Genomic DNA, 19,987 nt, shown 5'->3' with positions numbered 1-19,987 from the left:
TAGCGAAGCTATTCAGTCGCACTGCTGGCCGCAGAGTGATTGACATGAAGTGGGTGTTTCTGGGTGTCAACTGACCGTTTTCAGGGAGTGTTCCAAAAAACGCAGGCGTGGCTGGGAGAACGCAGGGCGTGTTTGTGACGTCAAATCCGGAACTGAACAATCTGAAGTGATCGCAAGCGCTGAGTAGGTCTGGAGCTACTCTAAAACTGCACAATTTTTTTTTTTGTAGTCGCTCTGCGATCATTTCGGTCGCAATTCTGCTAAGCTAAAATACACTCCCAGAGAGTGGCGGCTTAGCGTTTGCATGACTGCTAAAAACTGCTAGCGAGCGATCAACTCGGAATGACCCCCTAAGTGCGGTGGGCTGCCTGTTATGTAGGGGGTGGAGCCACATGACAGCACATAAAACAGGCCGCACAGACACGGGCCTACCAGGAATCTTCCTGGTGAGCCCTATGACAAATCTGCCCCGATACAATATATAAGATTACTGCATAGTTTTTTTCTAAGGCACTACAATAGAAACACATATATTAAAATGAGAAGTGTCAGAGCATTCCAGTTATTTACTTACAGTACTTGTGAATTACATCTCACAAGTGGAATATGGTAGCTAGATAAAACCCCTTTTCCTTCTAATTATGTGGGTCGCAGCCAGGAGCCTGACGCGGGTGCGACCCGCGTCAGCCCCCTTTCCATCTGCTGTTTCCAACCCGGCATATTGCCAGGTTGGTGACGTTGACAGTGACGCAGCGGGGGCGGCGCTGGGAGATCACATGATCTCCCAGCGCCGCCCTCCCATACAGTGTGAACGGGAGCCATGTCGCTTCCGTTTACACTGCACAGCTTACCGGGTTGAACCCGTGTTGAACCCTGCAAGCTACCCAAGTTGGAATACCGGGTCAATCGACCCGGATTATTCCAACTCAGCCCTTTTACAGCAGCCAGCAACATGGGTTATGCGCGTCCATTTGCAATAACCCGTGTTCTATGCTGGCTGGTGGAAAAGGGGTATAAGGTACACCTATCATCAGCCTGTCTAAAAAACTGATCTGTTTGAAGTAAAGTTGAACATATCGTCATTTAAACTATCAAAAATAATAACTTGTGAGTTTATAATAAAAGCAAAGACCTTTAGATGAAATGGTGGCCAAATTATATATTCCCATAGCTTTTGCTTATGGAAATGCATTTTCCAAAATCACCTCTGCTCCAAAATGTGTTAATCTTTCTCCCATTAAATTTTAAAAGAAATATAGGGGGTAATTCCAAGTTGATCGCAGCAGGAAAATTTTTAGCAGTTGGGCAAAACCATGTGCACTGCAGGGGAGGCAGATATAACATGTGCAGAGAGAGTTAGATTTGGGTGGGGTGTGTTCAATCTGCAATCTAATTTGCAGTGTAAAAATAAAGCAGCCAGTATTTACCCTGCACAGAAATAAAATAACCCACCCAAATCTAACTCTCTCTGCACGTTATATCTGTCCCCCCTGCAGTGCACATGGTTTTGCCCAACTGCTAAAAAAAATCCTGCTGCGATCAACTTGGAATTACCCCCATACTGAACTTATTGCAAGTCATTATAACTGGGTTCTAGGGCTAGACTGGAGAAATACATACTGGTACTTATCTATCATGCAATGCCATCGTGGAGGCATCTGATTGGCTCCTAATTTATTCTGTAGCAGGTTAACAACCCCAACATAGAGTCAATGTCATTAAAACTATCTTCAGTGTAAAGAAGAACAATGAGTCCTGGAAGTGATGGTATGGCCCCCCAGAGCCCTGATCGCAATATCATCAAGTCTGTCTGGAACTACAGTACTGTCAGGAATCGACTTACTGCAGCTGAACCTGTCCGCCGGTGCAACCTCCGTCTGAGGCTCCCATGTCTCGCTGCCACTGGTCACCTTGTCGCTAAATGCCATTCTGGGCCTAAGGACACTCCTGTTGTCAGCCAGCGTGCACGCACGCCGCATTCCCGCCAAACCACGGCATGGGATCCGCCATGACAGTCCCCATCAGCTCTTCCGCATCAGCCAATCAGCCACAAACTAGACAGAGCCTGACAAGTACATGAAGACACAGAAGGAATTGAGCCAGACTACACCCACAGAAGATCTGTGGTTAGTTCTACAAGATGTTTGGAACAACCCCCCTGCCGAGTTCCTTCAAAACCTGTGTGCAAGTGTACGTAGAAGAATTGATGCTGTTTCGAAGGCAAAGGGTGGTCACACCAAATATTGATTAGATATCTAGATATCTCTTCTGTTCATTCACTTTGCATTTTGTTTATTTATAAAATTAAACTACTAACATCTACCTAAAACTTTTGCACAGTACTGTACATATATATATATATATATATATATATATATTTATGAGAAAATATAAAAAGAAATGCTAGCCTGCTGGGAACTAACTAAACATGATAAATTCCCTCTCTCAGGTGGTAGGACCTAATGACCCTACCACAAACACAGACATATGTACAGTACTTACAGTCAGTAAATCACAGTGTCTCATCACAAGCCTGCTGCCTGTTTCCCCAGGTAGTGAGACCCCGAGCCAAGCCCTGACACAGCTTTTATCAGCCTCTTACAGGTGCAGACAGTAAATTATCCTGCTCTCATGCTGAAGGCCTAAATACTCAAAATGGTCCTTGTGTGAGGCCCTCCTATCTCTCTCACATCCACACACCCAGGACCCATTTCTGACTTTTACTAAAAGCCCAAAAGCTCTAATCAAGTCTGTTTAGCAAAAACAGATGTTTCCTTGGGGTTTAAAACATATAGGCCAGAAACCTGGGGCAAACATATCTTCCGTCTGTCACTTTATCAGTGCTTCCATTGCTATATATATACTATATATACACTGCTCAAAAATATAAAGGGAACACTAAAATAACACATCCTAGATCTGAATGAATGATATATTCTTATTAAATACTTTGTTCTTTACATAGTTGAAAGTGCTGACAACAAAATCACACAAAAATGATCAATGGAAATCAAATTTATTAACCCATGGAGGTCTGGATTTGGAGTCACACTCAAAATTAAAGTGGAAAAACACACTACAGGCTGATCCAACTTTGCTCCTCCTGTTCCTCCTTGCACAAAGGCGGAGGTAGCGGTCCTGCTGCTGGGTTGTTGCCCTCCTACGGCCTCCTCCACGTCTCCTGATGTACTGGCCTGGCTCCTGGTAGTGCCTCCATGCTCTGGACACTACACTGACAGACACAGCAAACCTTCTTGCCACAGTTTGCATTGACGTGCCATCCTGGATGAGCTGCACTACCTGAGCCACTTGTGTGGGTTGTAAGGAGGTCATACAGGCACGTGGAGGCCACATACACTACTGAGCCTCATTTTGACTTGTTTTAAGGACATTACATCAAAGTTGGATCAGCCTGTAGTGTGTTTTGAGTGTGACACCAAATCCAGACCTCCATGGGTAAATAAATTTGATTTCCATTGATAATTTTTGTGTGATTTTGTTGTCAGCACATTCAACTACGTAAAGAACAAAGTATTTAATAAGAATATTTCATTCATTCAGATCTAGTATGTGTTATTTTAGTGTTCCCTTTATTTTTTTTGAGCAGTGTATATATATATATATATATATATATACATACACAGTAAATTTCTCGCATGGATAACTATACTATCTGCAGTTTTAAGCAATCTTAACAGTTAATGCTAATAGTTATCTGGCTACTCAAAACTAGGGTACTTTTGTGCTGGACAGAAACACGAGAATGTGACCCAGGCTCTCTTGCTAGCTTTCCATAATAGAAAGATGGATGTACTGTAATAATAGCTGTGCAGACGTGGCTTGACTAAAAATGGATATGCTATGCATAGCCCATAGAATATCTGAAAAAATATTATTTTAAAGATCTACAATCTAATAGATCCTCAAACAGAGAGTGTTCTTGTGATCTCTATACAGTACAGAGTAGTCACATAATATCTATACAATACAGAGAATATTCTAGTGAGGACAGAAAGGATCTTAATTACCAATATGCAATACTAAGAGCAGCTTAATAAACACTGTACAATACACAGTGAATCCCTTCCCTTACTTCACTCCCTACCTGGAGGGTGCAATATTGTGAAGTTTACAAAGCTGCAAAATGTAAAGCATTTCAGATATTGGCCCGCATAGCTAAGACCACCTTTAGAGGGAATTTGTAATTGTAGCCAGTAGGATCCTTCCCCAGTAATGGCCACTCACAGATGCGCTGATTACTGTGCATGTGCAGTAGCACTCCAGAAAGGGCTATTTCTAGAGAATATACTTTTATCGAATTGCCGCATTTGTACCATTGCAGAAATGTCGAATTTGACAAATGTCGAATTTCAAAAAGTCGAATTTTGAAAGTCCGTTTTTTTGACGAAAAGTACTGAATTGCATTGTCAAATTTTTTTTTGGGCGAAAATGTCCCGTTTTTCAACATTTTCGGGAATTCGACCGCAATTGCATATACCCCTATGACTCCCAATGTGAACACTAAAGGCATGCGCGTTCAGAAAGGGGTGTGGCCTTGCTGTAGGGGGAGCAGTCTCACTGCAATGGGCATGGCCTTGCAGGAAAAGACTACCTTACACCGACACAATAGTGCTCCTTGCACCATATTATGCCCAATACAGTAATGCCCCTTGCACCATATTATGCTCCACACAGTAATGCACCTTGCAGCTTATTATTTATGCCCCAAACAGTAATGCCTCTTGCACCATACTATTTATGCTAATTGCACTAAATTATGCCCCACATAGTAATGCCCCTTGCACCAAATTATGCCCCACACAGTAATGCTGCTGATACCATATTATGCCCCACACAATTATACCCCTGACATCATATTATATGCCTCATGCCAGGTAAAGCATGTTATACACCTTATGCCAGGTAGAGCCCCTTACACACATTACACCAGACAGAGCCCCTTATACACATTAATCCAGGCAGAGCCCCTTGAACACATTATGCCAGGTAGAGCACCTTACACACATTACGCCAGGTAGAGCCCCTTACACACATTGCACCAGGCAGAGCTCCTTTTACACATTACGCCTTATACTTGGGGGGTTGGGGGGGAAAGAGTGAGAGTGTGTCAGTGAGTTTGTGTGTGTCTCCGTCCCCTGAACTCCGTCCACAAAGCAGCTATGCTCACTTACATTACTTGTGCGGCCTCAGCAGACCAGCAGCTGTCCCTGCGACCCAGAAATTCAGCAGTACAAGACGAGGGGAGGGCAGAGTAAACACTTCCCAGTGCTGTCTTCAGTGCTGCTCTGCTCAGATCGCTCCTGTCCACTCCTCCGCATCCTTTAATAACACCACAGGCTCCTAAGGTCACGTCACGATGCAGCCGCGTCATTTTACGTAACTCCGTCAAGTGAGCAGAGTACTATGGGTAGAAATCAGAGAGGGATGTTATGTGTGCACGGGCCGTAGCGGGCACCCAATTCGATTGCACAGCTCACCCATCTGTAGAAACAGCCCTGACACCATGGGTCCTACAGTGATCACTTTACATTACACATTTCAGGAATGAGCTCCAATTGGATGTGTTCTTCATACATCCGGACAGAACATAATTTCTTATTGTTGCAACTAGTGACAATAATGAAATATAATTGCTGGGTGAAAAAATTAATAATTAATAAATTTTCCCCAAATCAACTGGCATTTATAGGCACTGATCTTGAGTCAATGCATTTATAAAGTTGAAGGTATTCATTTTGGAATCTTTGCCTATGTGTGAACTACAAACTTTGCTCTGCAGGTCTATTTGCTATAGATTCTATTCCCAGCGTTTCCGATGCATTTGTGATTGCCACATTCTAGACAAGAGATGTATGTATTCATTTAGGTTCTCTCCACCCTCCACATTGTGTTTTGTTGTTTCTGACTCATGTGGAACAGTCAGTCAGCACTGTATTTGTGTTCTGCCTGCAGTGTAATGCAGATCACCAGTATCATCAGTAATGCCTGATTTGAAAGCAATCTATAGAACAGCTTTATTATGTAACTATGACAAGTGCCAGTTTTTTTACCTATTAGTCAAACTTCCACTTCAATTATGTCCTCATTTTGTTACTGATGTCCAATTTACAAAATCAATCTCGCAGCTCTCCCAGGCTTAAGTATTGAGCATGTATTTCTCCTAATCAACAGCAAACTCACACATCAACCTAGAATGCTAACACTGGGAATGGTTTAGATGTGGTTGGCGTTGCTGCTTCTTGGAAGACATAGGCAAACACGGGGGGGGGGGGGGGGGTTCCAGTTGCCCAGAAAGCCCCCTTCCCCACAGCCTGACCAGCGCCCACTACATGCAGTATAAAGGGCGGAATGGTGCTCCTGCACATGCCCATTGGCCGTAAATATTTCTACCACTTCTGCTGTATATGTTTGTCTGTATATCTGAGTGCTCAATCATGACAACAGACAGAATCTGGTGAGGGACTTATCATGATCATTGGGCCTGCCTATGTCTGAATGACTGTATTACATAAGCTGTACTTTGTTTGGGGCAGCCTATAGCTTGTTGTTACATACTAATGATAATATATAATGGCAAACTGCTCAAATCAAACTGGTAACATTCCTCAGGTGCTGCTGGAGGGGGTTGTTCTAGACACGAAAAAACAAAAGGGATTTTCCCATGCATCCCAAGGACTATTAGTAACAAGACCTGTACACTATATGGTAATAAAAAAAATTAGAGATCTTGGTTACATCAGCCTCCAGGCTACTTCAAGGTATCTCTATTTCTGGAGGTCCCTAATACTAATGCCCTTATTTATCAATGAGTGATAAATTTCACTGTGAGTGATAAATTGCAACAGCCAATCAGCTTCTAACTTCCATGTCACAGGCTGTGTTTGAAAAATGACAGGAGATGATTGGCTGTTGCAATTTATCACTCACAGTGAAATTTATCACTCATTGATAAATAAGGGCATAAGTATAAGTCTAGAGTGTAGACCACACAAAGCTGGCTCAGGCACAATTACCCATGGGCAGCACACCATTGAAATACTAAACTGTTAATTTGTGTTAATAGGAAAGAAGCAAGAGCTATGTGTTAGAAAGTGACACAAAAATAAGGGTGTTAGTAAAGTACTAATTACATACTAATTATGGAACCTTCATGGGCTGGTGACAATCGGTCTAAAATCAAACATTTAGAAACCCCCTCCAGAAATCTTGCGTTTGCCCCGTTGGCAGCAGCAGTGTTAGCACTGTATGGGAATGAAGCAGCAGGCATCTATTACAAGCAGACACTTCCAGCTGTAGTAGTGATCCAGCCTGCATCCTAGGATGAAACATCGGATCACTCACTCACCATCGTGTGGCTTGCGGCACCCATGCAACCACTGAGATCCCTGGCCTCTTCCCTCCCCCTAAATGGCAGTGACACGCCTCTGTTTGGAGAAACGGATTCTGTTGCTGCCCCCTCCCCGCCCCCAAATGGCATCAGACTGTCAATCACTTCTTGCTACATTGCAGGTCCCGTTCATGAACACGCGCACAATGTATCCTGTGCATGCACAAAGTACTGATAATTGGTACTTTGCGCATGCCATTACATCTGAATAACCTCTACTCTCTAGTCTCTACAACTGCTAGGAAAACGCACTGCTTACCAATAACCACTAGTGCTATTAATACTAAAAGACTTGTATTTGATTAAATGGAATCTTTACTGTAGTCTAAATTTACCATTATCCTTTATTTATTTTTTTGCCAGTAAAAAACATTTACTGAAATATTGTATGCTTTACAGCAGGGGTGGGGAACCTCCGGCCGCGGGCCATATAAGGCCCGCAAAGCTGTTTGATAAGGCCCACCCGCTGCTGTGTGTCAGCGAGACATGCCGCCGCTCAATCCGGCGGCGGCGTATCTCAGCTGTCAGGGCAGGGAGGAGAGCACAGCTACATGTCCGGTGGCAGCGGCGGGCAGGATCTCAAACCAGCCGCTGGTTCATGAGCCAATCAGAGCCCGCGGACCGGCAGCCAATCAGGAGCCACCGCTGCTGGTCCACGAGCTCTGATTGGCTCACGAACCGGCGGCTGGTTTGACATCCTACACGCCACCGCCGCCCGACTTAGCCGCGCTTTCCTCCCTGCCCTAACAGCTGGGACACACCGCCGGACGGAGCAGCAGCGGTGAGCAGCACAGTGGGGTGGGGGGGGGGGCACTGTGGGGGAATTTGTGTATCTGGCACTGTGGGGAAATTTGTGTATCTGGCACTGTGGGGGCATTTGTGTATCTGGCACTGTGGGGGCATTTGTGGATCTGGCGCTGTGGGGGCATTTGTGGATCTGGCGCTGTGGGGGCATTTGTGTATCTTGCACTGTGGGGGCATTTGTGGATCTGGCATTGTGGGGGAATTTGTGTATCTGGCACTGTGGGGGCATTTGTGGATCTGGCATTGTGGGGGAATTTGTGGATCTGGCACTGTGGAGGAATTTGTGTATCTGGCACTGTGGGGGCATTTGTGGATCTGGCGCTGTGGGGGCATTTGTGTATCTTGCACTGTGGGGGCATTTGTGGATCTGGCACTGTGGGGGCATTTGTGGATCTGGCATTGTGGGGGAATTTGTGGATCCGGCACTGTGGAGGAATTTGTGTATCTGGCACTGTGGGGGCATTTGTGGATCTGGCGCTGTGGGGGCATTTGTGGATCTGGCACTGTGGGGGGATTTGTGGGTCTGGCACAGTGGGGGCATTTGTGGGTCTGGCACTGTGGGGGCATTTGTGGATCTGGCACTGTGAGGCATTTGTGGAACTGGCACTGTGGGGGCATTTGTGGATCTGGCACTGTGGGGGCATTTGTGGATCTGGCACTGTGGGAGCATTTGTATATCTGGCACTGTGGGGGCATTTGTATATCTGGCACTGTGGCGGCATTTGTGTATCTGGCACTGCACTGGCATGTGTATCTGGTACTGCACTATTGGGGGCATGTGTATCACGTCCCATTTTATTTGGCCACACCCTTTGGCGTGCGCACTCAGTACCTCTAAGGGGCAGAACTACTGGGGGGGCAGGGTAATTTTCAAGTTGATAATTTATGTATGGCCCCCGAAGGATTTTATAAATATCCAAATGGCCCTTGGTAGAAAAAAGGTTCCCCACTCCTGCTTTACAGTTTTATAGCATTATCAAACTATCCGGTAAAAACGCTGTTTTTAAGCTGTCACATTAGTGAGATTCATTAGTCAACTTTTTCTTTACTTGAAAGAAAGCAAAATGTGAAATTTATCAAGGTTTAATTTCACAAACTGCTCTATGTATTAAAAAAATAATTTTTGGAATAAAGCATAATTGTTGTGCAATGTGTCTACATTATATTATTTTTTTAGAAAAAGGAAAGGTACTTGATAAATAGACTAGCTCCATTGTAAAGCTGGGTACACATTTGTCCAATCCTTGGCAGATCAGACTGTTTATACAATCCTACTACAGACCTGCTTGCAGATTCTACAGACATTGGGGGTAATTCAGACCTGATCGCTCGCTAGGGTTTTTTGCAACGCTGCGATCAGGACAGAAGTGCGCATGCATATGCACCGCAATGCGCAGGTGCATCGCACAGGTACAAAGCGGATCGCCGCTCAGTGATAGGTTTGTGTCCAAAGAATCTATGTACACGGGCGATACAAGGAGATTGACAGGAAGAAGCTGTTTGTGGGTGGTAACTGACTGTTTTCTGGGAGTGGTTGGAAAAACGCAGGCGTGTCCATGCGTTTGCAGGGAAGGTTCCTGATGTCAATTCCAGTCCCGGACAGGCTGAAGTGTTCGCAGCAGCTGAGTAAGTCCTGGGCTACTCAGAGACTGCACAAGATCTGTTTGTACATCTCTGCTACACAGGCGTTCGCACACTTGCAAAGCAAAAATACACTCCCCTATGGGCGGTGACTATCTGTTCGCAGCAGTGCAAAAAAACCCTAGCGAGCGATCAGGTCTGAATTAGGCCCTTTCAGTATTGGACTGGGGCATGTAGGGCCCACGGGGGGGGAGGGATGCAGTGGTAGGGGCCCATGTTTATGGGGTGTAGCCAGTGTCTAGAGGGGGTGTTCCCAGCCACCACATTGGTTTGCCTAACCATTTTGCAAGTGTTGGTCCCCTAGATAAATATATACAGTGAATATTGTAGTGCATGCAAGATAATGTACTAGATTAGTAACAGCACAGTCTGGAACCTGATCCCTAGAGGAGGGAGTGAGCCCCCCAGCAGTAAGGCCCACCGGTGGTTTCCCCTGTACCCCTGTGGGCCAGTCCAACCCTGGGCCCTTTACTCACTACACACCAACTGTGTCTGCTGAAACTTTCTGCTTAAAAAAATAATTGGACTGTGGGAGAAGGGGGATTTATTAATGAGAAATGTAATTAATTATAATGGTCAAGGGGGGATGGGGACAGCATTTTAATGTTCCTTTTTAAGCAAAAAAATAAATATGTGGTTTTTTGAGCCAACACTGGTCCAAAAAATATGGGGAACAAAACGTGTAGGGGTCCCCCATATGTAATGAACCAGCACCAGGCTCATGGAGCTGGGCCTAGTTCGAAAAATATGGGGAACAAAACGAGCATCGGGCTCCACTAGCAGGTGGGTAATGCCACAGCCAGGGCACACACTTGATGAAGTTCCGTGACCAAAGCATTTATCCCCCCTAACTAGCCAGCACTGGCCGGGGATTCCTGCGGAAGTGGGGCCATCCCCAGTAAAGGGTCCCCCTCTCCAGTGCACCCAAGGCCAGGGTTGAAGTCTGAGGCTATCCCCAGCACCCCTGGGCAGTGGGTGTTGAGTTAATAGTCCAATAGAATATTGTCTTTTACAGGAGGACTACAGGTCCCAGCAAGCCTCCCCTGCATGCTGGTACTTTGAGAATCCCAAGTATCAGCATGCTGTACATTAAGGGCCTGCTGGTACCTATAGGCCCCCTGTAAAATAAATATTTAAAAAAAAACAGGGCACCAAATGTTTTTATTATCCAGTACCTCCACCTGTAAGCTCTTTTGCATGGCCACCACCTATCCAGGACTTCCCCGACATCTTCTCTCTTCAGAAGCTCTTCCTTGCTCCTCCTGCACGGACTGACTGACACCTACCGCCTTGCGTTGGCTAATATTAGTCATCACAAGGGGGGTGGGGTGATGACGCTGCAAGCCGTGATTGGCTAGCCGTGGCCAACTTGACTTTTAAAAATGGCGCTGTTGTGGCATTTTTGTAATAGGAATCCAAATCCTCTGCGGAACTCTGCTTTAAGGTAAAGCGCACCGGCTCTGCCGACATGACCAGACCGCCTCCCACAATTGACACCATGCTCTCCACCATTTTTCAGTACATCGATTCCTGCCACCACCACTGCGTCCCCCAGCAGTGGCGAATGATGACGGGATCCCTCCAGGTCCCGCACTGCCCCCACTCTGATAGGGTGCTGGGCTGCTTGGAGCATACACCGGTTGCCATCTATGGTTACCACAGCCTACATAATATATTATCGGTCACCTAGTTTTTAAGCAGGTTTAAAAACCAGGAGGCACGACATGCGACCTGGAACGGGTGTGCCGGTCAGTCGACAGAGGGTACACACTTGTCAAATGTTGGGAAAAACTGGTTGGTCGGGAGTCGGATCTCCTGAGGATTGGACAAGTGTGTACCCACTTAAGGCTTAAGGCTGGGTACACACCATCAGATATATTGTGTAATATTGACTCAGATCAGAAAGATTTATCGTACACGTTGTATACTGTATACCCACAATAAGTCATTCCCGACCATTGTTCAGCAAATCCAATGGTGCGATTCAATGAACAACGGTTGGGAATGACTTTTGGGGGTATACAGTATATGATGTGTATGCTGTACGATGACTCAGATCAGAAATATTTATCGTACACATCGTATACTGTATACCCCCAATAAGTCAATCCCTACCGTTGTTCATTGAATCGCCCCATTGGATGTGCTGAACATCCAATGGGATGATTCCACGTCTGACGTAGTTTTGTTACATGCAGCATGTAATGATACATTGCTCCTTCATAAAGTGTGGGATGCAGTGTATCGTTACATCGCACTGCTATGTCCAGGGGTGTTTCTAGAGAGGACGAGGCCCGTGTGCAGGATCTGGGTGTGCCCCCTCCTCTGTAGCCAGCAGTGCTGTGTGGACTCTGGCACTATGGTCCCTAGGGGACCGTAGCACTGTCCCAGAGTCTACAGCGCATGCGCAGATCTCTGGGAAAATGGCGCGGCGGCCATTTTCCCAGTGATTTACCTACTGTGCATGCGCGAAACACCGGGAAAATGGTGCTGTGCCATTTTCCCAGTGATTTCGGCAGCACCGCTGCTGTGCCGCCGGACTCCGTAGGATAAGTATATTTATTGTTGGGTGCAGGGTGTGCGGTGTGGGCTCCCCTGGACTTCCAGGAGCCCGTGTGCACCGCACACACTGCAGCCATTATAAATGAGCCAGTGGCTATGTCACTGGTTCGCACCGTCGTCTCATATGCACTTAGCTTATCTCTCCAGCGCCACACTTACACTGGAATTGCTGTTTTTAAAGCTCCCGCTGCCTGATTTCTGTTAATGATAAGACTCATAGGGTCTGATTCAGAGTTATATGCTATGCCGTGTTTTCACAATAGAGCGATTATTGACACCCTGTGCATGCACTGCGATCGCACTGAACCTGAGTAAAGGTGCATTTACGAGTCCACTCGCAGTGGGTAATTTATTGCAGAATGAAAAACAAAAACACAGTCATGTTATGTCCATTTTTGGGGTGTGTAAATGCTGCGATCATGTATGCAGGGAAACATGGCACCTGCATCGCTATTGTCGTGTCCAGTCTGCATAGCCATAAACCTTCTCGAGTAGTCAATGTCAGGGCTGTCTTAACAGCAGTGTAGACTCTGGGCAAAGCGATGCACTTGGGCCCATATTCACCCATTTACGGGAATCATTAATAAAAAAAAAAAAAACCTTAACCCACCTTAAATCCTGTGCCATCTATCCACATATTTCCGTATGGTGAATGGCTGCCAACACTCTGATTTGTAGATATCTCCAAACATCCACCAATCAGCATGTTGATAGCCATTCACTGTCTGACTGATGGCTTTGAGGCAGGTACAGAATACTGCTTGGACGCTCTGATTATGTGACCACCACCTGTCCCTGCTTGAATGCCCCTAGAATTGTGGGGACCTGGGCAGCTGCCCAGTGCACCTACATGTTATGATGGCCCTGGTCAATATTCTTCATTTTTGCTTTTTGTGTACACAGTTGTGAATGAGTTGTGATAGTTCCAGTGGGCGTCTCATTTAATTTCTGGGCTGCATAGTTACAGCACCAAGCCGTATAAATAACATCTATTTTTTTTAAATACAGGGCACTGGACACAATCTGGCCGGGTGGCCGCATAGTGATGGTCTAGGCTTATGTAGCCATGTTAGTCACATGCACAAGGCTGCATCAAACCCCATTAGGTGTGCCAAATGCCATTCCACATAATTTAGTGGCCTAGGGGCCTAATTCAGCACGGAACGCAAAGCAGCAAAAATCGCAGAAAATGCAAAAATACGTAAACTCTGAGACAAAAAATACAACTTCTGAGACATAGCAAAAACTGCGTATGCATTACGAAAAGTAGGCATGTAGTGGGCGTACTAAAGGGCTGGTCTCGCAAAAACTACAAGCAGGGGCGTGTTGTGGGCATATGCTGATGATCGGTAGGCGGTGCATACACAATTTTTGCAACTGAACGCACATTTATGGTGTGTAATTTCTGAGTGACTACAGGTCAACCTTAAAATCTGCACAAGCTGACCTCAGTTGTAGAATGTTCCATGTATACTGCAATCATTGCTTCATTACACCCAGCTAAAGCCGCTCACACTGCTGACCACAATTCAGTTTATTCAGCTGCATTGAAACTTAACATGTAAAGGAGGTTTAAACTATTTAACACAGGCATGTCCAAACTGCGGCCCTCCAGCTGTTGAGAAACTACACATCCCAGCATGCCCTGACACAGCTTTAGCATTCACTGATAGCAAAACTGTGATAGGGCATCCTGGGATATGTAGTTTCACAACAGCTGGAGGGCCGCAGTTTGGACATGCCTGATTTAACACATGTATTACTCTAAAATATATGCTAGTAGTGACCTAATAATTCTTTAAGTTAATAACAATGCAGGTTTGTCAAGAACACACTTGTTTTTCTACAATCATGTACAATTACATTTACAAGCATGTTTTTTTTTTAATTGTTTGGTTAATGGCTTTTTGTAGAAAAGCTGAGTTTTTTTTCTGATTTAAAGCAACAAACAATTATTATCTTCAAAAATCATACCCACATACAGTACATGTGTAAGGATTTTTATTTTTTATTTTCCCCTTGACAAAGAAACATATGTTTAATACAGTAACATCACCACAATAATTGTGATTTTGTGGACATTTTAATTATGCACCTCCATTTTAATAAATATTTGTACATTAAACAATAACATAAGGAATGTCAATAATAACAAATAAACATTAATATGTCATGTATGTAAACTTTCAACATAAAAAACCCCAGTTTTTTTTTCCTTTTTCCGCCTGTATTTGTGGATTCACCAGCGGAAGTAGCTTGGCTTGTTGTTTGATGCATCATGTCAGTAGTAGAGATGAGCGCCTGAAATTTTTCGGGTTTTGTGTTTTGGTTTTGGGTTCGGTTCCGCGGCCGTGTTTTGGGTTCGAACGCGTTTTGGCAAAACCTCACCGAATTTTTTTTGTCGGATTCGGGTGTGTTTTGGATTCGGGTGTTTTTTTCAAAAAACACTAAAAAACAGCTTAAATCATAGAATTTGGGGGTCATTTTGATCCCAAAGTATTATTAACCTCAAAAACCATAATTTACACTCATTTTCAGTCTATTCTGAATACCTCACACCTCACAATATTATTTTTAGTCCTAAAATTTGCACCGAGGTCGCTGTGTGAGTAAGATAAGCGACCCTAGTGGCCGACACAAACACCGGGCCCATCTAGGAGTGGCACTGCAGTGTCACGCAGGATGTCCCTTCCAAAAAACCCTCCCCAAACAGCACATGACGCAAAGAAAAAAAGAGGCGCAATGAGGTAGCTGTGTGAGTAAGATTAGCGACCCTAGTGGCCGACACAAACACCGGGCCCATCTAGGAGTGGCACTGCAGTGTCACGCAGGATGGCCCTTCCAAAAAACCCTCCCCAAACAGCACATGACGCAAAGAAAAAAAGAGGCGCAATGAGGTAGCTGTGTGAGTAAGATTAGCGACCCTAGTGGCCGACACAAACACCGGGCCCATCTAGGAGTGGCACTGCAGTGTCACGCAGGATGTCCCTTCCAAAAAACCCTCCCCAAACAGCACATGACGCAAAGAAAAAAAGAGGCGCAATGAGGTAGCTGTGTGAGTAAGATTAGCGACCCTAGTGGCCGACACAAACACCGGGCCCATCTAGGAGTGGCACTGCAGTGTCACGCAGGATGTCCCTTCCAAAAAACCCTCCCCAAACAGCACATGACGCAAAGAAAAAAAGAGGCGCACTGAGGTAGCTGACTGTGTGAGTAAGATTAGCGACCCTAGTGGCCGACACAAACACCGGGCCCATTTAGGAGTGGCACTGCAGTGTCACGCAGGATGTCCCTTCCAAAAAACCCTCCCCAATCAGCACATGATGCAAAGAAAAAGAAAAGAAAAAAGAGGTGCAAGATGGAATTGTCCTTGGGCCCTCCCACCCACCCTTATGTTGTATAAACAAAACAGGACATGCACACTTTAACCAACCCATCATTTCAGTGACAGGGTCTGCCACACGACTGTGACTGATATGACGGGTTGGTTTGGACCCCCCCCAAAAAAGAAGCAATTAATCTCTCCTTGCACAAACTGGCTCTACAGAGGCAAGATGTCCACCTCATCATCACCCTCCGATATATCACCGTGTACATCCCCCTCCTCACAGATTATCAATTCGTCCCCACTGGAATCCACCATCTCAGCTCCCTGTGTACTTTGTGGAGGCAATTGCTGCTGGTCAATGTCTCCGCGGAGGAATTGATTATAATTCATTTTAATGAACATCATCTTCTCCACATTTTCTGGATGTAACCTCGTACGCCGATTGCTGACAAGGTGAGCGGCTGCACTAAACACTCTTTCGGAGTACACACTTGTGGGAGGGCAAGTTAGGTAGAATAAAGCCAGTTTGTGCAAGGGCCTCCAAATTGCCTCTTTTTCCTGCCAGTATAAGTACGGACTGTGTGACGTGCCTACTTGGATGCGGTCACTCATATAATCCTCCACCATTCTATCAATGTTGAGAGAATCATATGCAGTGACAGTAGACGACATGTCCGTAATCGTTGTCAGGTCCTTCAGTCCGGACCAGATGTCAGCATCAGCAGTCGCTCCAGACTGCCCTGCATCACCGCCAGCGGGTGGGCTCGGAATTCTGAGCCTTTTCCTCGCACCCCCAGTTGCGGGAGAATGTGAAGGAGGAGATGTTGACAGGTCGCGTTCCGCTTGACTAGACAATTTTGTCACCAGCAGGTCTTTCAACCCCAGCAGACTTGTGTCTGCCGGAAAGAGAGATCCAAGGTAGGCTTTAAATCTAGGATCGAGCACGGTGGCCAAAATGTAGTGCTCTGATTTCAACAGATTGACCACCCGTGAATCCTTGTTAAGCGAATTAAGGGCTCCATCCACAAGTCCCACATGCCTAGCGGAATCGCTCCGTGTTAGCTCCTCCTTCAATGTCTCCAGCTTCTTCTGCAAAAGCCTGATGAGGGGAATGACCTGACTCAGGCTGGCAGTGTCTGAACTGACTTCACGTGTGGCAAGTTCAAAGGGCATCAGAACCTTGCACAACGTTGAAATCATTCTCCACTGCGCCTGAGACAGGTGCATTCCACCTACTATATCGTGCTCAATTGTATAGGCTTGAATGGCCTTTTGCTGCTCCTCCAACCTCTGAAGCATATAGAGGGTTGAATTCCACCTCGTTACCACTTCTTGCTTCAGATGATGGCAGGGCAGGTTCAGTAGTTTTTGGTGGTGCTCCAGTCTTCTGTACGTGGTGCCTGTATGCCGAAAGTGTCCCGCAATTCTTCTGGCCACCGACAGCATCTCTTGCACGCCCCTGTCGTTTTTTAAAAAATTCTGCACCACCAAATTCAAGGTATGTGCAAAACATGGGACGTGCTGGAATTTGCCCATATTTAATGCACACACAATATTGCTGGCGTTGTCCGATGCCACAAATCCACAGGAGAGTCCAATTGGGGTAAGCCATTCCGCGATGATCTTCCTCAGTTGCCGTAAGAGGTTTTCAGCTGTGTGCGTATTCTGGAAACCGGTGATACAAAGCGTAGCCTGCCTAGGAAAGAGTTGGCGTTTGCGAGATGCTGCTACTGGTGCCGCCGCTGCTGTTCTTGCGGCGGGAGTCCATACATCTACCCAGTGGGCTGTCACAGTCATATAGTCCTGACCCTGCCCTGCTCCACTTGTCCACATGTCCGTGGTTAAGTGGACATTGGGTACAACTGCATTTTTTAGGACACTGGTGAGTCTTTTTCAGACGTCCGTGTACATTCTCGGTATCGCCTGCCTAGAGAAGTGGAACCTAGATGGTATTTGGTAACGGGGGCACACTGCCTCAATAAATTGTCTAGTTCCCTGTGAACTAACGGCGGATACCGGACGCACGTCTAACACCAACATAGTTGTCAAGGCCTCAGTTATCCGCTTTGCAGCAGGATGACTGCTGTGATATTTCATCTTCCTCGCAAAGGACTGTTGAACAGTCAATTGCTTACTGGAAGTAGTACAAGTGGGCTTACGACTTCCCCTCTGGGATGACCATCGACTCCCAGCAGCAACAACAGCAGCGCCAGCAGCAGTAGGCGTTACACGCAAGGATGCATCGGAGGAATCCCAGGCAGGAGAGGAATCGTCAGAATTGCCAGTGACATGGCCTGCAGGACTATTGGCATTCCTGGGGAAGGAGGAAATTGACACTGAGGGAGTTGGTGGGGTGGTTTGCGTGAGCTTGGTTACAAGAGGAAGGGATTTACTGGTCAGTGGACTGCTTCCGCTGTCACCCAAAGTTTTTGAACTTGTCACTGACTTATTATGAATGCGCTGCAGGTGACGTATAAGGGAGGATGTTCCGAGGTGGTTAACGTCCTTACCCCTACTTATTACAGCTTGACAAAGGGAACACACGGCTTGACACCTGTTGTCCGCATTTCTGGTGAAATACCTCCACACCGAAGAGCTGATTTTTTTGGTATTTTCACCTGGCATGTCAACGGCCATATTCCTCCCACGGACAACAGGTGTCTCCCCGGGTGCCTGACTTAAACAAACCACCTCACCATCAGAATCCTCCTGGTCAATTTCCTCCCCAGCGCCAGCAACACCCATATCCTCCTCATCCTGGTGTACTTCAACACTGACATCTTCAATCTGACTATCAGGAACTGGACTGCGGGTGCTCCTTCCAGCACTTGCAGGGGGCGTGCAAATGGTGGAAGGCGCATGCTCTTCACGTCCAGTGTTGGGAAGGTCAGGCATCGCAACCGACACAATTGGACTCTCCTTGTGGATTTGGGATTTCGAAGAATGCACAGTTCTTTGCTGTGCTGCTTTTGCCAGCTTGAGTCTTTTCATTTTTCTAGCGAGAGGCTGAGTGCTTCCATCCTCATGTGAAGCTGAACCACTAGCCATGAACATAGGCCAGGGCCTCAGCCGTTCCTTGCCACTCCGTGTCGTAAATGGCATATTGGCAAGTTTACGCTTCTCCTCCGACAATTTTATTTTAGGTTTTGGAGTCCTTTTTTTTCTGATATTTGGTGTTTTGGATTTGACATGCTCTGTACTATGACATTGGGCATCGGCCTTGGCAGACGACGTTGCTGGCATTTCATCGTCTCGGCCATGACTAGTGGCAGCAGCTTCAGCACGAGGTGGAAGTGGATCTTGATCTTTCCCTAATTTTGGAACCTCAACATTTTTGTACTCCATATTTTAATAGGCACAACTAAAAGGCACCTCAGGTAAACAATGGAGATGGATACTAGTATACAATTATGGACTGCCTGCCGAGTGCAGACACAGAGGTAGCCACAGCCGTGAACTACCGTACTGTACTGTGTCTGCTGCTAATATAGACTGGTTGATAAAGAGATGTCTATGTAACTATGTATGTATAAAGAAGAAAGAAAAAAAAACCACGGTTAGGTGGTATACAATTATGGACGGACTGCCTGCCGAGTGCAGACACAGAGGTAGCCACAGCCGTGAACTACCGTACTGTACTGTGTCTGCTGCTAATATAGACTGGTTGATAAAGAGATGTCTATGTAACTATGTATGTATAAAGAAGAAAGAAAAAAAAACCACGGTTAGGTGGTATACAATTATGGACGGACTGCCTGCCGAGTGCAGACACAGAGGTAGCCACAGCCGTGAACTACCGTACTGTACTGTGTCTGCTGCTAATATAGACTGGTTGATAAAGAGATGTCTATGTAACTATGTATGTATAAAGAAGAAAGAAAAAAAAACCACGGTTAGGTGGTATACAATTATGGACGGACTGCCTGCCGAGTGCAGACACAGAGGTAGCCACAGCCGTGAACTACCGTACTGTACTGTGTCTGCTGCTAATATAGACTGGTTGATAAAGAGATGTCTATGTAACTATGTATGTATAAAGAAGAAAGAAAAAAAAACCACGGTTAGGTGGTATACAATTATGGACGGACTGCCTGCCGAGTGCAGACACAGAGGTAGCCACAGCCGTGAACTACCGTACTGTACTGTGTCTGCTGCTAATATAGACTGGTTGATAAAGAGATGTCGTAGTAGTATGTATGTATAAAGAAGAAAAAAAAACCACGGTTAGGTGGTATATACAATTA

The sequence above is a fragment of the Pseudophryne corroboree genome, chromosome 4, assembly GCF_028390025.1.
Source record: "Pseudophryne corroboree isolate aPseCor3 chromosome 4, aPseCor3.hap2, whole genome shotgun sequence".
In the NCBI taxonomy this organism is placed as follows: Eukaryota; Metazoa; Chordata; class Amphibia; order Anura; family Myobatrachidae; genus Pseudophryne; species Pseudophryne corroboree.
This window is presented reverse-complemented; position numbering follows the sequence as displayed.